The following is a 21,688-nucleotide window of genomic DNA, read 5'->3' on the forward strand; positions in this document are numbered from 1 at the left end:
GATAACTTTTATACAAGTATCCCGCTCTTCAAGTCCCTCTCTGCGCGACATACCGCAGCTTGTGGTACTGTCCGCAAAAATCAGAAAGGCCTCCCAAAGACGCTAATTGGGCAGCTGCTCAGAAGGGGTGAGAGCAGAGCCCAATGTAGCGACCACCTATTGGTGGCCAAGTACAAGAGGGATGTCCTTCTCTTGACCACCATACATGGTGATGGCAGCATCCTCAGCACTGTAAGAGGTTCCACTACACAGGTCGCCAAACCAGACAGTGTAGTGGGGTACAACAAGTACATGGGGGGAGTTGATCTCTCCGATCAAGTCCTCCAGCCGTACAGTGCTTTGAGAAAGGCCAAGATATGGTATAAGAAGCTGGCTGTGCACATTGTACAGATGGCAACGTACAAAGCTTTCTTTCTGTCACAATGTGCAGGCCAGACTTTTATGTCATATCTTCACTTTCAGGAGACCGTTATCAAGGCCCTGATATTTGACAGCGGTGACGGAGCAGGCCCCAGTACTTCCAGAATTGAAGGACCGAGAATTGTACCAGGCCAGCATTTCCCAGGGCAGATCCCTCACAGCGGAAAAAAAGGAAAGTCACAAAAGAGGTGCCGAGTGTGTTATAAAAGTGGAATACGCAAGGACACCATTTATCAATGTGACACCTGCCCTGACAAACCTGGCCTGTGTATAAAAGACTGCTTCAAAAGGTACCATACTTCGATGGACTATTGAATTAATTTCTGACGTATGACAACCTGACGAACACTACACAGCTGACGTAGTGTTCATCAGGTTGTCATACTTCAGTTGTGTAGTGTTCGTAAGGTTGTCCTACACAACTGATGTATAACACTACATGATAGAATTCAAAAATCAACTACCACTACCAAAAAGGGGGCACTTGTTGGGCATTTCCACTGTTTAGGCACATCAGGGGTTCTGAGAATGTGACATGACGCCCGCAGACCATTCCATCAAAGTCTGCGTTCAAAAGCGTCACTCCTTTCCTTCTGAGCCCTGACGTGCGCCCAAACAGTAGTTTTCTCCAACACATGGGGTATCTGCGTACTCAGGAGAAATCGCACAACAACTTATGGGGTGCAATTTCTCCTGGTACCCTTGTGAAAATATTTTTTTTTGCATTTTTTGTGGAAAAAATGTTTTTTTTTATTTTCACAAGTCAACATTATAATTTTCTGTGACGCACCTGGGGGTTCAATGGGCTCACCACATATCTAGATAAATTCATTGGGGGGTCTAGTTTCCAAAAAGGGGGCACTTGCTGGGCATTTCCACTGTTTAGGCACATCAGGGGTTCTGAGAATGTGACATGACGCCCGCAGACCATTCCATCAAAGTCTGCGTTCAAAAGCGTCACTCCTTCCCTTCCGAGCCCGGCCGTGCGCCCAAACAATGGTTTACCCCCACATATGAGGTATCAGCATACTCAGTAGAAATTGCATAACAACTTTTGGAGTCCAATTTCTCCTAGTACCCTCGTGAAAATAAAAATATTGCGGCTAAAAGATCATTTTTGTGGAAAAAAATATTTATTTTTTTTTCACGCCTCTACGTCATAAACTTTTGCAAAACACTTGGGGGTTAAAAGTGCTCACCACACATCTAAATAAGTTTCCTGAGGGGTCTAGTTTCCAAAATGGGGTCATTTGTGGGGGGTTTCCACTGTTTTGGCACATCAGGGGCTCTCCAAACGCAACATGGGGTCCGCTGGCAATTCCAGCGAGTTTTACATTGAAAACGTCAATTGGCGCTCCTTCCCTTCCGAGCCCTGCCGTGTGCCCAAACAATGGTTTACCCCCCACATATGAGGTATCAGCATACTCAGGAGAAATTGGAGAACTCAGGAGAAATTGGAGAAATTCAAGCTTCAATCAAACCAGGGATTGAAGCTTGAAGAGGACAATTTGCATATTCCAGGTGCCTTCTGGGAAAAGCGAAGAGTCTCCTTCAGCTAGAAGATCGTTGGGTACAGCCGGGATCAGCTACTTGGAAAGCATCGCCAAACCAGGGATTGAAGCTTGAAGAGGACAATTTGCATATTCCAGGTGCCTTCTGGGAAAAGTGAAGAGTCTCCTTCAGCTAGAAGATCGTTGGGTACAGCCGGGATCAGCTGCTTGGAAAGGTTTATCCTAGGGTATCACAAGAAAGAAGACAGACCTCAAGTCAGCAGGGATAAGGAGCAGCATGGCAGATGTGACAACCTACATGGTGAGCTGCAACATGTGCTACATGTTCACAGATCGACCAGAAGCTGAAACCAACTTCATCTGCCAGAAGTGTAGACTACTGTCTCTTTTAGAAGAAAAGGTGCGGGGACTGGAAGAAAGAATTGCGACATTAAAACTCATCAAGGAAAATGAAGACTTCCTGGACAGAACAGAAGCGTCACTACTGGTCACGGAAAGTGAAGGAAGCGTCAGAGAACCTCCAGAGGCAGACAAGTGGAGGCAAGTGACCAAAAGAAGCAAGAAGACCATGGAGACACCACCAACCACACAACTGAGAAACAGATTCCAAGGACTTGTGGAGGACGAAGATGGCACACCTAAGGATGAAGAACTACCAGCAAGCAAAAAAGAAAAGAGCACCCATAAACACCCAGAAGCGACAAGAAAAAGGACAGCCAAGAAGGGAAGAAGAGTGGTGGTGGTGGGAGACTCACTACTGAGAGGAACAGAAGCAGCTATCTGCAGACCGGACATAACCGCAAGAGAAGTATGCTGCCTCCCAGGGGCGAAGATCAAGGATGTTACCGATAGGGTAACAAAGCTCATCAGTACCAAGGATGTCCACCCATTTCTTCTGATACATGTTGGCACCAATGACACGGCAAAGAAGGACCTACCGACAATCTGCAAGGACTTTGAAGCATTGGGGAAGAAAGTAAAAGAACTGGATGCGCAGGTAGTTTTTTCTTCTATCCTTCCAGTAGACGGGCATGGCTTCAGGAGATGGAACAGGATCCTTGATGTGAACAACTGGCTGAGACGATGGTGCAGACAACAAGGATTTGGATTCCTGGACCACGGTGTGAACTACCTCTATGACGGACTCCTTGCCAGAGACGGACTACACCTCAACAAACCCGGGAAACACACATTCGCCAGGAGACTCGCAACACTCATCAGGAGGGCGTTAAACTAGAAGAAGAGGGGATGGGAATAAAAATGCCGGACACGAACATGAAACCAGAGAACATACTAATGAAAGATATGAAGTGCGACAAAGAAGGTCCAAGACAAGATACTTGGAAGGGAGGTAAGAAAATTTCTAATACAATCCACAGGGAGAAGATTGGAACAAAACAAAATCTTGTAAACTGCATGCTAGCAAATGCCAGGAGCCTGACAAACAAGATGGATGAACTGGAAGCAGAAATATCTACAGGTAACTATGACATAGTGGGAATAACCGAGACATGGTTAGATGACAGCTATGACTGGGCAGTTAACTTACAGGGTTACAGTCTGTTTAGAAGGGATCGAAGAAGTCGGAAAGGGGGTGGAGTCTGTCTATATGTAAAGACGTGTCTAAAGCCTACAATACGGGAGGATGTATGGGAGGGAAATGAGGAGGTCGAATCCTTATGGGTGGAGATACATGGGGCAAAAAACAATAATAAAATTATCATAGGAGTCTGTTATAAACCACCAAATATAGCAGAAGCCACGGAAAGTCTATTAATGAGACAAATAGACGAAGTAGCAAAAAATAACGAGGTGATTATTATGGGGGACTTCAACTACCCGATATAGACTGGGAAACCGAAAGCTGTAGATCTCAGAAAGGAAACAGGTTTCTGTCAATTATCAAAGACAATTATTTGTCACAACTTGTGCAGGAACCAACTAGAAGGACGGCCCTTTTAGACTTAATATTAACTAACAGGCCAGACAGAATAACTGAGGTGCAGGTCGGGGGGCACCTGGGAAATAGTGACCACAACATTATACAATTCCACATGTGCTTCAGTAGGGTGCCCAGCAAGGGAGTCACAAAAGCACTGAACTTCAGGAGGGCAAAGTTTGATCAGCTAAGAGATGCCCTTCACCTTATAGACTGGGATAGTATCTTTAGTAATAGGAGCACGGATAGAAAATGGGAAATTTTCAAAACAGTCCTACATAGTCACTGTAGAAGGTACATACCTTATGGGAATAAAAGGGCTAGGAATAGGAGGAAGCCAATGTGGCTAAATAAGGAAGTCAAGAGGGCAATGAAAAACAAAAAAAGGGCTTTCGGTAAACTTAAACAAGAAGGCAGCGAGGAAGCGCTAATATCTTATAGGGAAAAAAACAAAATCTGTAAGAAACAAATAAGAATAGCAAAAGAGGAGACAGAGAGACTAATTGCCAAGGAAAGTAAAACGAATCCCAAACTGTTCTTTAACTACATAAACAGTAAAAGGATTAAAACTGATGGAGTTGGCCCATTGAAAAATAACCTGGGTAAAATCATAGAGGGCGATGAGGGTAAAGCAAACCTACTCAATAGCTTCTTCTCCACTGTTTTCACAAAAGAAAACAATTTATCTGAGGAAATGCAGAGTGATAAAGTAAACCCTCCGCTAAATATCACCCACCTAACCCAGGAGGAAGTTCAGAAACGCCTAAATAATATCAAAATAGACAAGTCACCAGGCCCAGATGGCATACACCCCCGGGTACTAAAAGAATTAAGTAATGTGATAGACAGACCGCTGTATCTTATATTCAAGCACTCTTTATGGACAGGGACTGTCCCACTAGACTGGCGCCAAGCAAATGTGGTACCAATATTCAAAAAGGGGTCTAAAAGTGACCCTGGGAACTATAGACCAGTAAGCTTAACGTCTGTTGTGGGTAAATTGTTTGAAGGATTTCTTAGAGATGCTATTGTAGAATATCTTAATGATAATAACTGTCTAACTCCATATCAACATGGATTCATGAGGGATCGCTCCTGCCAAACAAACCTGATCGCCTTCTACGAGGAGGTGAGCTCACAGCTGGACCGGGGAGAGTCAGTGGATGTTGTATACCTTGACTTCTCCAAAGCGTTTGATACCGTGCCACACAAAAGGTTGGTATATAAAATGAGAATGCTTGGTCTGGGGGATAATGTGTGCAAGTGGGTAAATAGCTGGCTGAGTGATAGAAAGCAGAGGGTGGTTATCAATGGAGTAAGCTCAGGGTGTGTCAGGGTTACTAGCGGGGTGCCTCAAGGGTCTGTCTTGGGCCCTATATTATTTAATATATTTATTAATGATCTAGTGGAAGGGTTGCATAGTAAAATAGCAATATTTGCAGATGATACTAAACTTTGTAAAGTAGTTAATACAGATGAGGATAGGGCACAGCTACAGGAGGATTTAGATAAATTGGGGAGTTGGGCCAAAAAATGGCAAATGGGGTTCAATGCCGATAAATGTAAGGTCATGCACATGGGAAAGAAAAACAGCAGTCACCCATACATATTAAATGGGAAACCGTTGGGGAAATCTGACATGGAGAAGGACCTGGGCGTCTTGGTTAATAGCAAATTAAATTGGAGTGCCCAGTGTCAGGCAGCAGCTGCGAAGGCAAATAGAGTCATGGCATGCATCAGAAGAGGAATAGGAGCATATGATGAGAACATTGTTCTTCCTCTGTATAAAGCGCTGGTAAGGCCGCACTTAGAATATTGTGCACAGTTCTGGGCTCCGGTGCTCAGGAAAGACATATTGGAGCTAGAGAGGGTACAAAGGAGGGCGACTAAGGTAATAAAGGGAATGGAGGGACTAGAATACCCAGAGAGGTTGTCAAAATTAGGCCTATTTACTTTGGAAAAGAGAAGGCTTAGGGGAGACCTCATAAACATGTATAAATACATCAGGGGGCAATACAGAGATCTCTCCCATGACCTGTTTATACCAAGGATGGTGACAAAGACGAGGGGGCACACTATGCGTCTGGAGGAAAGGAGGTTCCTGCACCAGCATAGAAGGGGATTCTTTACGGTCAGAGCCGTGAGACTCTGGAACTCTCTGGGAGAGGAAGTGGTGATGTCCAACTCACTTAATGAGTTCAAGAGAGGCCTGGACGCTTTTCTTGAGAACAATAAAATTACATCTTATGCTTAGTTAATTAATCCAGGGATTTAATCTGACTGCCAGATTGGTGTGGGAAGTGCATTTTTCCTCAATGATGTAAATTGGCCTATACCGCATGGTTTTTTGTTGCCTTCCCCTTGATCAACGCTGCGGAATAGCTGCAGTGCACAAGAAATAGGCTGAACTGGATGGACGCTTGTCTTTTTTCGGCCTTATAAACTATGTAATTATAAACTATGTGACAACAACTTTTGGTGTCCAATTTCTCCTAGTGCCCTTGTGAAAATAAAAATATTGTGGCTAAAAGATCGTTTTTGTGGAAAAAAAATGATTTTGGCTCTACATCATAAACTTTTGCAAAATACCTGGGGGTTCAAGGTGCTCACTACACATCTAAATAAGTTCCTTAAGGGGTCTAGTTTCCAAAATGGGGTCACTTGTGGGGGTTTTCCACTGTTTAGGCACATCAGGGGCTCTCCAAATGTGACATGGGGTCCGCTGGCAATTCCAGCAAGTTTTACAATGAAAACGTCAATTGGTGCTCCTTCCCTTCCGAGCCCTGCCGTGCGCCCAAACAATGGCTTACCCCCACATATGAGATATCTGCGTACTCAGTAGAAATTGCTCAACAACTTTTGTGGTCCAATTTCTCCTAGTACCCTTGTGAAAATAAAAAAAATGGGGTCTAAAATAAAATGTTAGTGAAAAAAAGTTAAATGTTCATTTTTTCCTTTCACGTTCAATTAATTGGTGTGAAGCACCTGCAGGGTTAATAAAGTTATTGAATGTGGTTTTGAGCACCTTGAGGGGTGCAGTTTTTAGAATGGTGTCACTTTTGGGTATTTTCTGTCATAAAGGCCCCTCAAAGTCACTTCAAATGTGATGTGGTCCCTAAAAAAAATGGTTTTGTAAATTTTGTTGTAAAAATGAGAAATCGCTGGTCAACTTTTAACCCTTATAGCTCCCTAATAAAAAAAAAATGTTGGTTCCAAAATTGTGCTGTTGTAAAGTAGACATGTGGGAAATGTTATTCATTAACTATTTTGTGTGACATATCTCTCTGATTTAAGGGAATAAAAATTCAAATTTTGAAAATTGCGAAATTTTCAAAATTTTCGCCAAATTTCCGTTTTTTTCACAAATAAACGCAAGTGATATCGAAGAAATTTTACCACAATCATGAAGTACAATATGTCACGAAAAAACAATCTCAGAATCAGGGGGATCCGTTGAAGCGTTCCAGAGGTATTACCTCATAAAGTGACTGTGGTCAGAATTGTAAAAATTGGCCTGGTCATTAACGTGCAAACCACCTTAAAGGGGTTAATGTATTTTCTGACTCGCAACATGAGTATGGTGTTGCACATGACTTTGGCGCCATTTGGCGAAGCCGTAATTTCTTGACCTCTGCTGGCAAACCTATAAGGAATGCACAAGCGGTAGAGCAGCTACTCACAGCAGTCACCCTTCCCCGAAGGGCAGCCATAGTCAAAGTGTCAGCACACACTCGGGAACAAATCCCCTTGCAGTAGGGAATGCCTTGGCCGACCAGGCGGCTAAGGAAGCAGCACGACTACCTCTGACAGAGATACTGGCTATAGCAGGTGCGGGAACCCCAGGAGACTCAGTCAGGGAGTGCAGGAAGCCTCCTTTCAAATAAGGAGACATCCCCTGCACCGGCCCAAGTGGCCGTGGACCTGGAACTACTGCAGGTCTTCCAGACCCAGGCTCCCCCCCACGAGCAGAATGCATGGGTCAAAGCGGGCGGCGTATAATCAGTGTCAGGGGTATGGCAGGTAAAGAAACCGTATTTGCCTTCCACACTGCCTGCTCCCCATGATGGCTGCCCTTGCACATTCTCCGCTGCATAACTCAAAGGGTGTTATGTGTGCAGTGGTGCTACAAAACTGGTGTGCCCCAGGGTTCCCGAATACAGCTGCAAAGTATGTTCAAGAATGTCTAGTTTGTGCAAAACATAACCCTGGTAGGCCTATTCGAGTCCCACGGCAATGCACGCCAAAACCAGATTACCCATTTCAGAGACTGCAGGTGGACTACATAAAGCTACCTAAGGTGGGTATTTATGAATACACCCTGGTATGCATTGACCTTTTCTCTGGGTGGCCAGAAGCTTGGGGGGTGACTAAAGCAAACACAAAAACTACTGCTAAAAATTTTTATCAGTGAGGTGGTTTGTAGATATGGGGTGCCCGAAACTATAGAAAGTGACAGAGGAACCCACTTTACTGGGGAACTAATGAAACAAATCATGGTCACTCTTGGGGTAGAACAGGCTTTCCATGTTCCCTATCATCCACAAAGTAGTGGGAAGGTGGAATGCCTCAATGGTACCTTAAAACTAAAACTCCAAAAGTGCATGGAAGAAACACACTTGTCCTGGGTAGATTGTTTGCCCCTAGCATTGTATTCAGTGAGGACCGCCCCAAGGGGGAGGGAGAAGCTGTCCCCATATGAAATACTGTTTGGTAGTGTCCCTAAGACAGGGTTGTATTTCCCAGAGCAGCTGCAGGCCTCCTATGGTTCTCTCACTGAATATGTTCTGGAGTTGTATAAACATTTGACTGTTACTCATAATCGTGTTCTTTCCTCTACCCCAGACCCCAATTGCCTCAGCGGCACTCACATTTTGGTACCAGGATACTGGGTTGTGGTAAAGAGACATATGAGGAAACCACTGGAGCCCAGATACAGTGAACCATTCCAAGTGCTGTTAACCACTGCCACTTCTGTCAAGCTTCAAGGCAAGGACACTTGGATCCACGCCAGCCATTGTAAAAAGGTCTTGAACCCCAGTAACAGCAAAGATGATGACCCTGTTTGTTTGGACTATGGTGATAGCAACTATACCCCTTACCCTAACTCTTCATGAAGTACTTAAAGAGAACTGGGATAACAAACTGATAAAGCATCACCAAGTCTTAATCCAAGACATGAACTCTAATGACCGTCCTAAGAACTGTTGGATATGCACCCATAGTCCAATACTATGCCTTATTTAGCTATTCCAGTGACTTTGAAAGAAATGTTTTGCTTAAGTAACTACACTTTTCCTATTAGACTAAGAACAACAAAGAAAAAGAAGGCTGTAGGTCTAACTGTAGCTGCTTGGGTGACTGAGCCATGGTTGTTGTTTAACAGGAGTGGTCCACCTCTAAGTCAGACTGAAATGCCTTGGGCGACCAGTCGTGTCGACCTCTCTTGTTATCCGGACTTTACCTCTTGCAGCTGTATTCAGATAAAATCCAGAGCATTTCCTTTCTTTTCAGCTGACTATTCAGAGTGTAATGGATCTGCTACCACTACTACGCAGTGTATAGCTGTTGATGCCACTCTCAATCCTAAGCTTCATTGTGTAAATGTCACCATGCAAAATCTAATATCAGGTTTTACCTGAAATGACACTCAGTATCAGGGAAAAATTATGGAAAAATTAAGCACCACCTTGTTATCTAAATGGATTGCTAGTCTGTTCAACAACACTGTGGTTGGAGCACCAGAGAGTTTATATATTGTATGTGGACATCAGGCTTACAAGTGGTTACCCAACAATTTCACAGGAGTTTGCACAGTGGCCTTTCTGAAACCTTCTACTTTTATAGTACCACACACGAGTAAATATTAACCCCTTTACCCCTGAGGGTGGTTTGCACGTTAATGACCAGGCCAATTTTTACAATTCTGACCACTCTCACTTTATGAAGTAATAACTCTGGAACGCTTCAACGGATCCCCCTGATTCTGAGATTGTTTTTTCGTGACATATTGTACTTCATGATTGTGGTAAAATTTCTTTGATATCACTTGCGTTTATTTGTGAAAAAAACGGAAATTTGGCGAAAATTTTGAAAATTTTGCAATTTTCAAAATTTGAATTTTTATGCCCTTAAATCAGAGAGATACAGTACAGACCAAAAGTTTGGACACACCTTCTCATTTAAAGAGATTTCTGTATTTTCTTGACTATGGAAATTGTACATTCACACTGAAGGCATCAAAACTATGAATTAACACATGTGGAATTATATACTTAACAAAAAAGTGTGAAACAACTGAAAATATGTCTTATATTCTAGGTTCTTCAAAGTAGCCACCTTTTGCTTTGATGACTGCTTTGCACACTCTTGGCATTCTCTTGATGAGCTTCAAGAGGAAGTCACCGGAAATGGTCTTCCAACAATCTTGAAGGAGTTCCCAGAGATGCTTAGCACTTGTTGGCCCTTTTGCCTTCACTCTGCGGTCCAGCTCACCCCAAACCATCTCGATTGGGTTCAGGACTGGTGACTGTGGAGGCCAGGTCATCTGGCGTAGCACCCCATCACTCTCCTTCTTGGTCAAATAGCCCTTACAGAGCCTGGAGGTGTGTTTGGGGTCATTGTCCTGTTGAAAAATAAATGATGGTCCAACTAAACGCAAACCGGATGGAATAGCATGCCGCTGCAAGATGCTGTGGTGGCCATGCTGGTTCAGTATGCCTTCAATTTTGAATAAATCCCCAACAGTGTCACCAGCAAAGCACCCCCACACCATCACACCTCCTCCTCCATGCTTCACGGTGGGAACCAGGCATGTAGAGTCCATCCGTTCACCTTTTCTGCATCGCACAAAGACACATTGGTTGGAACCAAAGATCTCAAATTTGGACTTATCAGACCAAAGCACAGATTTCCACTGGTCTAATGTCCATTCCTTGTGTTCTTTAGCCCAAACAAGTCTCTTCTGCTTGTTGCCTGTCCTTAGCAGTGGTGTCCTAGCAGCTATTTTACCATGAAGACCTGCTGAACAAAGTCTCCACTTAACAGTTGTTGAAGAGATGTGTCTGCTGCTAGAACTCTGTGTGGCATTGACCTGGTCTCTAATCTGAGCTGCTGTTAACCTGCCATTTCTGAGGCTGGTGACTCGGATAAACTTATCCTCAGAAGCAGAGGTGACTCTTGGTCTTCCTTTCCTGGGGCGGTCCTCATGTGAGCCAGTTTCTTTGTAGGGCTTGATGGTTTTTGCAACTGCACTTGGGGACACTTTCAAAGTTTTCCAAATTTTTCGGACTGACTGACCTTCATTTCTTAAAGTAATGATGGCCACTCGTTTTTCTTTACTTAGTTGCTTTTTTCATGCCATAATACAAATTCTAACAGTCTATTCAGTAGGACTATCAGCTGTGTATCCACCAGACTTCTGCACAACACAACTGATGGTCCCAACCCCATTTATAAGGCAAGAAATCCCACTTATTAAACCTGACAGGGCACACCTGTGAAGTGAAAACCATTTCCGGTGACTACCTCTTGAAGCTCATCAAGAGAATGCCAAGAGTGTGCAAAGCAGTCATCAAAGCAAAAGGTGGCTACTTTGAAGAACCTAGAATATAAGACATATTTTCAGTTGTTTCACACTTTTTTGTTAAGTATATAATTCCACATGTATTAATTCATAGTTTTGATGCCTTCAGTGTGAATGTACAATTTCCATAGTCAAGAAAATACAGAAAAATCTTTAAATGAGAAGGTGTGTCCAAACTTTTGGTCTGTACTGTATGTCACACAAAAGAGTAAATAAATAACATTTCCCACATGTGTACTTTACATCAGCACAATTTTGGAAACAAAATTTTTTTTGGTTAGGGAGCTAAGAGGGTTAAAAGTTGACCAGCGATTTCTCATTTTTCCAACAAAATTTACAAAACCATTTTTTTTAGGGACCACATCACATTTGAAGTCACTTTGAGAGGTCTTTATGACAGAAAATACCCAAAAGTGACACCATTCTAAAAACTGCACCCCTCAAGGTGCTCAAAACCACATTCGAGAACTTTATTAACCCTTCAGGTGCTTCACAGGAATTTTTGGAATGTGGAAGAAAAAAATGAACATTTAACTTTTTTCACAAAAATGTTACTTTAGACTCAATTTTTTTTATTTTCACAGGGGTAACAAGAAAAAAATGGACCCCAAAATTTGTTGTGCAATTTCCCCTGGGCACGCAGATACCTCATATGTGGGGAAAAACCACTGTTTGGGCGCACGGCAGGGCTCGGAAGGGAAGGAGCGCCATTTGACTTTTTGATTGTAAAAGTTGCTTGAGTAATTAGCGGACGCCATGTTGCGTTTGGAGAGCCCTTGTGTGCCCAAACATTGGAGCTCCCCCACAAGTGACCCCATTTTGGAAACTAGACCCCCCAAGGCACCTATCTAGATGCATAGTGAGTACTTGGAACCGACAGGTGCTTCACAAATTGATTCGTAAAAATGAAAAAGTGTTTTTTTTCCACTTTTTCATTTTTACGAATCAATTTGTGAAGCACCTAGGGGTTCCAAGTGCTCACTATGCATCTAGATAGGTGCCTTGGGGGGTCTAGTTTCCAAAATGGGGTCACTTGTGGGGGAGGTCCAATGTTTCGGCACACAGGGACTCTCCAAATGCAACATGGTATCAGCTAACAAATTGAATGGAAAATCGGCTCAAATTGTTAGAGGACATAATGTTGCGTTTGGAGAGCCCCTGTGTGCCCAAACATTGGAGCTCCCCCACAATTGACCCCATTTTGGAAACTAGACCCCCCAAGGCACCTATCTAGATGCATAGTGAGCACTTGGAACCCCCAGGTGCTTCACAAATTGATTTGTAAAAATGAAAGAGTGAAAAAAAAAACACTTTTTCATTTTTATGAATCAATTTGTGAAGCACCTGGGGGTTCCAAGTGCTCACTATGCATCTAGATAGGTGCCTTGGGGGGTCTAGTTTCCAAAATGGGGTCACTTGTGGTGGAGCTCCAATGTTTGGGCACACAGGGGCTCTCCAAACGCAACATGGTGTAAGCGAACAATTTGAGCCGACAATTTGTTGACACTTTTCACTTTTACACAAAATCCCACTAGGAGTCTTTCACTTCTCACATTCTGATCATCTGTATAGCATAAGAATGCAGCACCATCCCTGTGCTATACAGCCTGTCAGTGCTGCACAGGGAGAAGTTACACCCGGCGGCGATCGCGCCTGCACAGCCTCTGTGCGGGCGAAAATCGCCAGGGCATTCTAATACGTATCTGGCCCATAAGGCCCAGATACGTATTAGTATGCCTTGGGCCAGAAAGGAGTTAAAGGGTCGATATTGACTGTTAAGATTTAATGACCAATAGTGGACCCAAAAACCCATGCTGAAATATCCAAATATTAATTAATAACCCTTGTTGAAGTCCCCAAAACCAACATAAACCTGTAACTCACTAAGTAAATGGTAGAATATATTGCATCACTAACAAAGCAATGGGGGGCAGTATACATAGCAACTAGGATGTGACAGGTTCAATTTAAAGCACCATGAAGTAGCCCACACTGCCCAGAACCCCGACGTGCGTTTTGTGTATTAGCATCATCAGGATTTTTTTTTTTTACAGGTTTTAATGGGGTGTTTTTAAAAGTTTGTGTCTATAATTAATTGTAATTAATAAAATATATAAATTATATACAGTGGGGGAAATAAGTATGATACACTGGCGATTTTCCACATTTTCCCACCTACAAAGAATGGAAAGGTCTGTAATTTTTATCGTAGGTACACCTCAACTGTGAGAGAGAACCTTAAAAATAAAAATTCTGAAAATCACCTTGTATGATTTTTACATATTTAATGAAATAAAATCCTAATTACACATTTGATACAACAGAAATACAGAACTTAATATTTGGTACAGAAACCTTAGTTTGCAATTACAGAGGTCAGACGTTCCCTGTAGTTCTTGACCACGTTTGCACACACTACAGCAGGGATTTTGGCCCATTCCTCCATACAGATTATTTCCAGAGCTTTCAGGTTAGGTTAGGGGGCTGTCGCTCAGCAACATTGAGTTTCAGCTCCCTCCAAAGATTTTCTATTGGGTTCAGGTCTGGAGACAGGATAGGCCACTCCTTAGTTGCCTTGGCTGTGTTTTGGGTCATTGTCCTGCTGGAAGACGCAGCTATGACCAAACTTCAATGCTCTGTTTACAGGCCAAAATCTCGCAATACATGACCCCAATCAACTTCCATTTAATACGGTGCAGTCGTCTTGACCACTTTGCAGAAAAAGCGCCCCCAAAGTATGATGTTTGCCCCACCATGCTTCACGGTTGGGACGATGTTCTTGGGGTTGTACTCCTTCCTCCAAACATGGCGAGTGGAGTTGATACCAAAAGTGCGATTTTGGTCCCATCTGACCACATGACTTTCTCCTACGTCTCCTCTGGATCGTCCAGATGGTCACTGCCGAACTTCAAAGAGGCCTGGACATGTGCTGGTGTGAGAAGAGGGACCTTGTGTGCCCTGCAGGATTTTAATCCATGACAGCGTTACTAACGGTAATTTTTGAGACTGTGGTCCCAGCTCTCTTCAGGTCATTGACCAGGTCCTCTCATGTAGTTCTGGGCTGATTCCTGACCCTTCTCAGAATCACCATACCTCATGAGGCGAGATCTTGCATGGAGCCCCAGACTGAGGAAGATTGACAGTCATCTTTTATTTCTTCCATTTTCTAATAATTGTGCCAACAGTTGTTGCCTTGTCAACAACCTGCTTGCCTATTGTCCTGTAGCCCATCCTAGCCTTGTGCAGGTTTACAATTTTGTCCCTGGTGTCCTTAGACAGCTCTTTGGTCTTGGCAATGGTGGACAGGTGTCTGTTAAACAGGTAACGAGTTCAAAGAGATGCAATTAATACAGGTAATGAGTGCAGAGTAGGAGGACGTCTTAAAGAAAAACTAACAGAATTCTTGCTGGTTGGTAGGTGATCAAATACTTATTTCATGCAATAAAATGCAATTTAATTATGTAAAAATCATACAAAATGATTTTCTGTTTTTTATGTTTAGATTCTGTCTCTCACAGGTGAAGTGTACCTACAATAAAAATAACAGATGTCTCCATTCTTTGTAGGTAGGAAAACTTGCAAAATCGGCAGTGTATCAAAAACTTATTTTTTTGTGTGTGTGTATATATTTCCTTATTTGTATTATAGCATTTCTGTTGCTAAGATAAATGTCTAATGCTCCGTGAATATTAACACTGAGGAACCATCCTGCCGTATCATTCAGCTTTGTCTCTCCATGCTTAAAGTCAAATAGGTTAGGAAAGAAAACCTTTATCACACCATTATATGAAACCTGACAGCTGATACGCTGCTCGATCCACGGGGAATGTATTAGGCTAAGTGCCCACGATGCAGAAATGCTGCAGATTTTTTCCGCATCTCCCTGGCAGGAAAAACACATGCGGATTTTAGATGCGTTTTTCCTGCCAGGTAGAAGCGTTTGTCAAGCGCTTTTGCATGCATTTCTGCATGCGGGTTGTAAAGTGCTTTTCCAAGCGATTTTAGCATCACTTGGAAAAGTGCTTGACAACTTGGTCACACTATATAAATCCATGCAACCGGCATGGATTTATATAGTGTGACCAAGTTAATAGTTAAAAAAAAGAATAAAAAAAAAAAACAACAACATTATATTCACCTTCTGATGGCCCGCGGTCTTCTCTCCGGTGCGTCCGGTCTCTTGTACAGCTTGCGGTGGTGTAAAAGAACCTTCATGACGTAATTTAGTCAGGTGACAGGTCACACAACCGCTGACGTCAGCGGTCGCGTGACCTGTCACATGCCTAAATGACGTCATGGAAGGTGCTTTTACACCATCGCGAGCCAGGACACACCATAGAGGAGACCGGGGGACATCGGAAGGTAAGAATAATGTATGTTTTTTATTTTTAATTCTTTTTTTCTAAACAGGTACCATGGTACCCGGGTCTGGAGGAGAATCTCCTCTTCTCCAGACCCAGGTACCATCCGCACAATGAATCGCTTAATATCCGCATGTGCACATGTAGTCATGCGGATATGAAGCGATTCAATGCAAGTCAATGGCGGCAATTACGCTGTATGTCCGCAAAATTAATGGACATGCTGCGGATTTTTTCGCAATGATAATCCACAGCAGAAATTTCCGCAGCATGTGCACAGCACATGTGGATTATCATTGGGGACCATGGGGCACGTATTATCAAGTGTTTAAGCGTTTTCGCTACGGAAATTCCGCGGCAAAAACGCTTGAAAAACGGATAGTGGGCACGCAGCCTTAAGATATTAGCATTATGATTTCAGCCACACATGTTTAACTCGAAATGCTGCGATGTTTCAGAGCAAAACAAACTTTAAAAACCAATGCGGATCGAGCTGCAAGGGAGACTTGTCCACTAGTGACTAGCTCCAAGCGGCGTCTCTCTGCCCACTCCCCTTGAGTGATGGGTCTCTTTCTGCATGCGTGTATAGGGAGAGTCCTGTCAGTCGTTGGCAGCGGCCAGGGGAAAGCCGCTAGAAACCCATCTTTTCAACCAGTCGCCCATGTGGATCGGTCCACACAGCTTTTAAAGTATGTTTTTTCAGAAATGCTGCATTGTTTCAGAGCTAAACATACCTGGATGAGATCATACAGCCAGTATCTGATATATGCTGTCCAAGGTTTGGGAAGCAAGTTTTCACTGTCAGATTCCCTTTAAATGGGTATTTGCTAAGAAATGCAATCACTTTGTGATCAATTGGAGCCCAACTTCTGGGGTCCTTAGTGCCACTCATCAATTTCCTTGTCTTATGCCATCCCGTCCATCCCATAGCTGGAATACATAACAAGTCAATAATTTATGGCATAAAGTGTCAGGTTTGGAATGTTTTACCTCTGCCTTTTTCTTTTAAAACTTTTCAAAACCTGATAAGGTAAAGTTAGTAGTGGTAAAGTGTATGTAGTTTCAGGAAACTTTTCAGAACAGGCTGGTATGTGAGTGTACATGAGAAATAACATTATTTCTGGCCATAATAGAATGGGCAGAAATGTATCTTGCATTTTTCCCCTCTGATATAGTAGTGGGAGACTATGTGATATTATGTCTCTTAGGCCACAGCCCCGCTATCAGTATTCGGTCAGTATTTTTTCTCAGGAGTGGGAGCCAAAACCAGGTGAGGAACAATCAGAGAAACGGTATAATAGAAACAAGTCACTAATTCTGCATTTATCACCCACTCCTGGTTTTGGCTCCCACGCCTGAGAAAAAATACTGACCAAATACTGATAGCGGGGCCGTGGCCTTATACACAGCACACACAGATGAATTTCTGCTCTTCTTTCTCTGTATCACACAGACAGAAGTAGTATGTAGGACATTACACTGCAGTACTCAACTGTGCGGCTGTGGATCCAGTGCGGAAGTATAGGAAGATAATATGAGCTGTAACCTGACGCATCAGACCAACACATGCAATTAAGACAGATTTGAGCTGATTGTTTTTTTTATGAGGAAGTCAAGATCCTATCCCAATATGTAGTAGGTGTAATAATAATATTAGCAAATACCTCCAATTAGAAGTGTAGAATAGTTCTTCTGATTCACTATGTCTCTTTCCTCATGCGCAGGTATTGCAGGACCTTAGGTATCCATGGTTACGTCCATTGATATAGTGACTGTTAGTTAGCTGCTAGTGGTTGTAACCATGGATACCTAAGGTCCTGCCGTGCCTGCACACGAGGGAAGACATAGAGCGAATCAGAAAAACTATACTACATTTCTAATTGGAGGTTTATTCTAATATTATATTATTATTAGTATTACACCTACTCTACTACATCTTGGGATAGGATCTTGGAGATGGGAATACCACTATAAGGGTCTAGGAAAATGGCGACACAAGCAAAATATTGTTTCTTACAAATTTCCTAATTTTTTTTTCATCATTTAAATAAACAAAAAACTATACATGTTTGGTCGCTGCGTACTTGTACTGACCGGGGGAATCATATTGCCAGGTCAGTTTTACCATGTGGTTAATGAAAAAAAAAAATGTGGAATTGCACTTTTTTGCAGTTTCAACGCACTTGGAATTTTTTCCTCGCTTTCCAGTGCATCACATAAAATAAATGAGGTCACTTAAAAGTACAAATGGTACTGTGAAAAACAAGCCCTCATGCGGCTATGTGGACGGAAAAATAAAAAAAGCTATGGCTCTTGGAAGAAGGGGAGTAAAAAACAAAAATGAAACAGAAAATCACAAGGTCATGAAGGGGTTAAAGACTCTTAAGAACTTGTACTATTGATTTATGCAGTTTATTAAAACAGTGACCATTTAAAAACGTTCTTAATCACCATATATTCCATTTTTATCATAGTGCTTAAGACTTTTTGCACATTTTGCTCAGCAAATCTCCCTCATGTATAGCAGTAGTTTCAAGCATTGGCTATTCAGTTTTCTATAAATCACTCAGTGTTTTACCTATCCACATGCATTCGGCGGCATAGCTCTCCATTATAAAGGTCATATTACTCTAGCTCAGATGAAAAAGAACATGATATCTGGATTTACTGGTTTATCTGGTGCATTGACTACAGCTCTATAATTCACAGCTGCTGGAACATCGAAAAATACGGATTCAGTACACAAATGTTTATATCTGAAAAAAATTTCATTATCAATTCCTAAATTTCAATCTTAACATTTAAAACGGATAATCTCATTTTCTCAGGAAAGTATGGAAGTCCCACCGCTTCTCTTCTTGAACTGTTCTCAGACATATAGACGTGTATTTTTCTTTACACTGTAACCCTGCCATAAACCAAATGTGGTGTGAACGCAGCCTACTACAGAATGCCATTTAATACGGCACAATGCAAATTTTTTCCCATTCTCCGCACATCTGTCCACATTGTTATTAGTTTGGATGCTGTGTGCCCAAGATGCGTTTTTTAAAAAACGCTTGGTAGAAGGTCTGCCATGTTCCCCAATGATAATCCGCATGTGCTGTGCACATGCTGCAGAAATTTCCGCTGTGGATTATCAATGCGGAAAAATCCGCAGCATGTCCATTAATTTTGCGGAATCACGGCATTTTCGCCACCATTGACTTGCATTGAATCGCATAATATCCGCATCACTGCATCTGTACATGCGGATATTAAGCGATTTAATGTGCGGATGGTACCCAGGTCTGGAGAAGAGGAGACTCTCATCCAGACTCGGGTACCATAGTACCTGTTAAAAAAAAAAAGAATTTAAAATAAAAAATAAACATTATACTCATCTTCTGAAGGCCCACGGTCTTCTCTCTGGTGCGTCCTGGCTCCCCGGCGGCTCGCGATGGCGTAAAATGACCTTCCATGACGTCATTTAGTCATGTGACAGGTCACGCGACCGCTGACATCGGCGGTCACATGACTAAATGAAATCATGGAAGGTCCTTTTACACTACTGCAAGCCGCCCCCCAAGACACCGGACACACCGGAGAAGGAGACCGGGGGCCATCGGAAGGCGAGTATAATGTTGTTTTTTTTTTTACCATTTTTATTCTTTTTTTAACTATTAACTTGGTCACACTATATAAATCCATGCCGTTTGCATTGATTTATATAGTGTGACCAAGTTGTCAAGCACTTTTCCAAGTGATGCTAAAATCGCATGGAAAGCGCTTGACAACCCGCATGCAGAAATGCATGTAAAGAACGCTTCACATCCGCTTGTCCATGGCAGAAAAAACGCATGTAAAATCCGTATGCGTTTTTTTCTGCCAGGTAAGATGCAGAAACGCTCAGGAAAAAATCCGGAACATTTCTGCATCGTGGGCACATAGCCTTAGTATGGCAGATCCTGGACTAGTCTGCAGGCAGACGAGGTGAGGCTGGAAACATTCCCCAAACAGGTGGTGGGCTGTGCTGGAGAGCAGGTTCAGCCTGCATGTATGTTGGACCATAAACAAGTACTGTTTGATCATTTATGGGCACTATCTCTAACAGTCCCAAAAATTAATAAATTATGGGGTAGTGGCCATATGTGACCAACACTCCATTTCAACAGGAGACATGGGAGAATTATTCCACCGTCCCTTCTGCCCCCTCCCCGCACCAGGTGCCTCACTGTCCCTGCTGTCCCCTCCCCGCACCAGGTGCCCCACTGTCCCTGCTGCCCCCTCCCCGCACCAGGTGCCCCACTGTCCCTGCTGCCCCCTCCCCGCACCAGGTGCCTCACTGTCCCTGCTGCCCCCTCCCAGGACCAGGTGCCTCACTGTCCCTGCTGCCACCTCCCCGGAACAGGTGCCTCACTGTCCCTGCTGCCACCTCCCCGCACCAGGTGCTCCACTGTCCCCTCCCCGCACCAGGTGCCCCACTGTCCCTGCTGCCCCCTCCCAGCACTAGGTGTCTCACTGTCCCTGCTGCCCCCTCCCAGCACTAGGTGTCTCACTGTACCTGCTGCCCCCTTGTGGTGCAAACAAAATGTAAGACAGGCACTTGGTGCCTCCATACTGCAGCTTATTACAAAGCTATTATTCCCTAAGAATAATGCTTGCAGTGGAAAGTAACTCCAGATATCCTCCGATGCAGAAAAAAATCTGCATATAATGGGAAATATACAGAGAAATAATTAGGTGCACAACCCTTTATTCACCAGAGTGGGGCTGATTTACAAGTGGTCTAATGTTTGCCACATCACTACCCACCAACTTGAAAACAGGCTATGAGCTGATGAGCATGCCAGAGAACTTGTGCGTCCATGCTTGCTGTTCCATCAGGCAGATGGTATGCCTGGGGGGGGACACGATATATGGCTGCGTTCCCACGATCAGCTTTTGATGTTGCTGAGTTTCTGCACCTATTAAGTAGATTAAAGGCATTTTTTCATTCGTTTTTTAGTGTGTTTCCTACATGCGTCTCTATCGCGTTTTTGACTCTGAGTTTTTTGTCTCTTTTTGATATGTCGTTTTAAATTAAGCAGTTTGTTTCTTATAAGACTTTTTTGATACAGCCATGTTCGGATTCCATGTGTTTTTGATGCGTTTCTGCAGTGGAAACACACTAAAACCGCATATATGTTTCTAACCTACAGATTGTCTCCATCTAATGCAGATCTATGGGAAAAATGTGCACAGAGAGCACGCAATGTCAAAAACGCCCCAAAGGCTGATTGTGGGCACACAGCCTAACGCCAGGTTAGTAGCCGCAGCGGGTGGCATTAGGGCCATGACTATGTAATGCCAGAACACAGAATACTGGCAGAGGAGATCAGCGTCCTACAGACTGGACACAAAGTGACAGATGGGCAGTGCTGGGCCACACTGGACACTGAGGACATGGGTGGGTGACACTGGGAACATGTATGTGGAAAGCTCCTGGGGGGCTGAAGTGTTTCCAGTCAATGACAACAAGCAGAGCTCCTCACAATGGTGAATGGAAACTCAAAGCCAATGGTAAACCTGCCTGACGTATCAGCGCTACAGAACACACACCATGCACCCCCCTCCATGTCTGTACGAGACCCCCGGTACATGGCTCTCCATTCCCGGCAGTGATAGCACACGTCCATACAGCACTCACCTCCCTGCACCATCAGCAGCCGCTGTCCACTAGTTCTCGGATGAAGCTCGGGAGCGCGCACTGGAACCAAACACATGCACTACTAAAGTGCGCATCCCCGCCTGAGTCATGGCAGCCCCCAGCTAAGCGACACAAGCACACAAGACGGGAGAACTGGGATTGGATGATGGCGTTATGGCGTCATCACACTGCGCGCACAGACCGCCG

At 43.5% G+C, this 21,688-nt stretch overlaps 1 protein-coding gene across 1 annotated transcript in view; it reads right to left on the bottom strand.

The window, feature by feature from the left end:
- The window catches only part of BLVRA (biliverdin reductase A), a 72,894-nt gene extending 51,253 nt beyond the window's left edge, over positions 1-21,641 (bottom strand). Inside the window, exon 1 of the mRNA XM_073678197.1 lies at positions 21,482-21,641. The gene's annotated coding sequence lies outside the window, so the exon portion shown is untranslated. The remainder of the gene's footprint in view (positions 1-21,481) is intronic.
- Between the last annotated feature and the right edge of the window lie 47 nt (positions 21,642-21,688).

This window comes from Phyllobates terribilis, unplaced genomic scaffold (assembly GCF_046119375.1).
Source record: "Phyllobates terribilis strain yellow unplaced genomic scaffold, ASM4611937v1 Scaffold_4__5_contigs__length_816908805, whole genome shotgun sequence".
Taxonomy (NCBI): Eukaryota; Metazoa; Chordata; class Amphibia; order Anura; family Dendrobatidae; genus Phyllobates; species Phyllobates terribilis.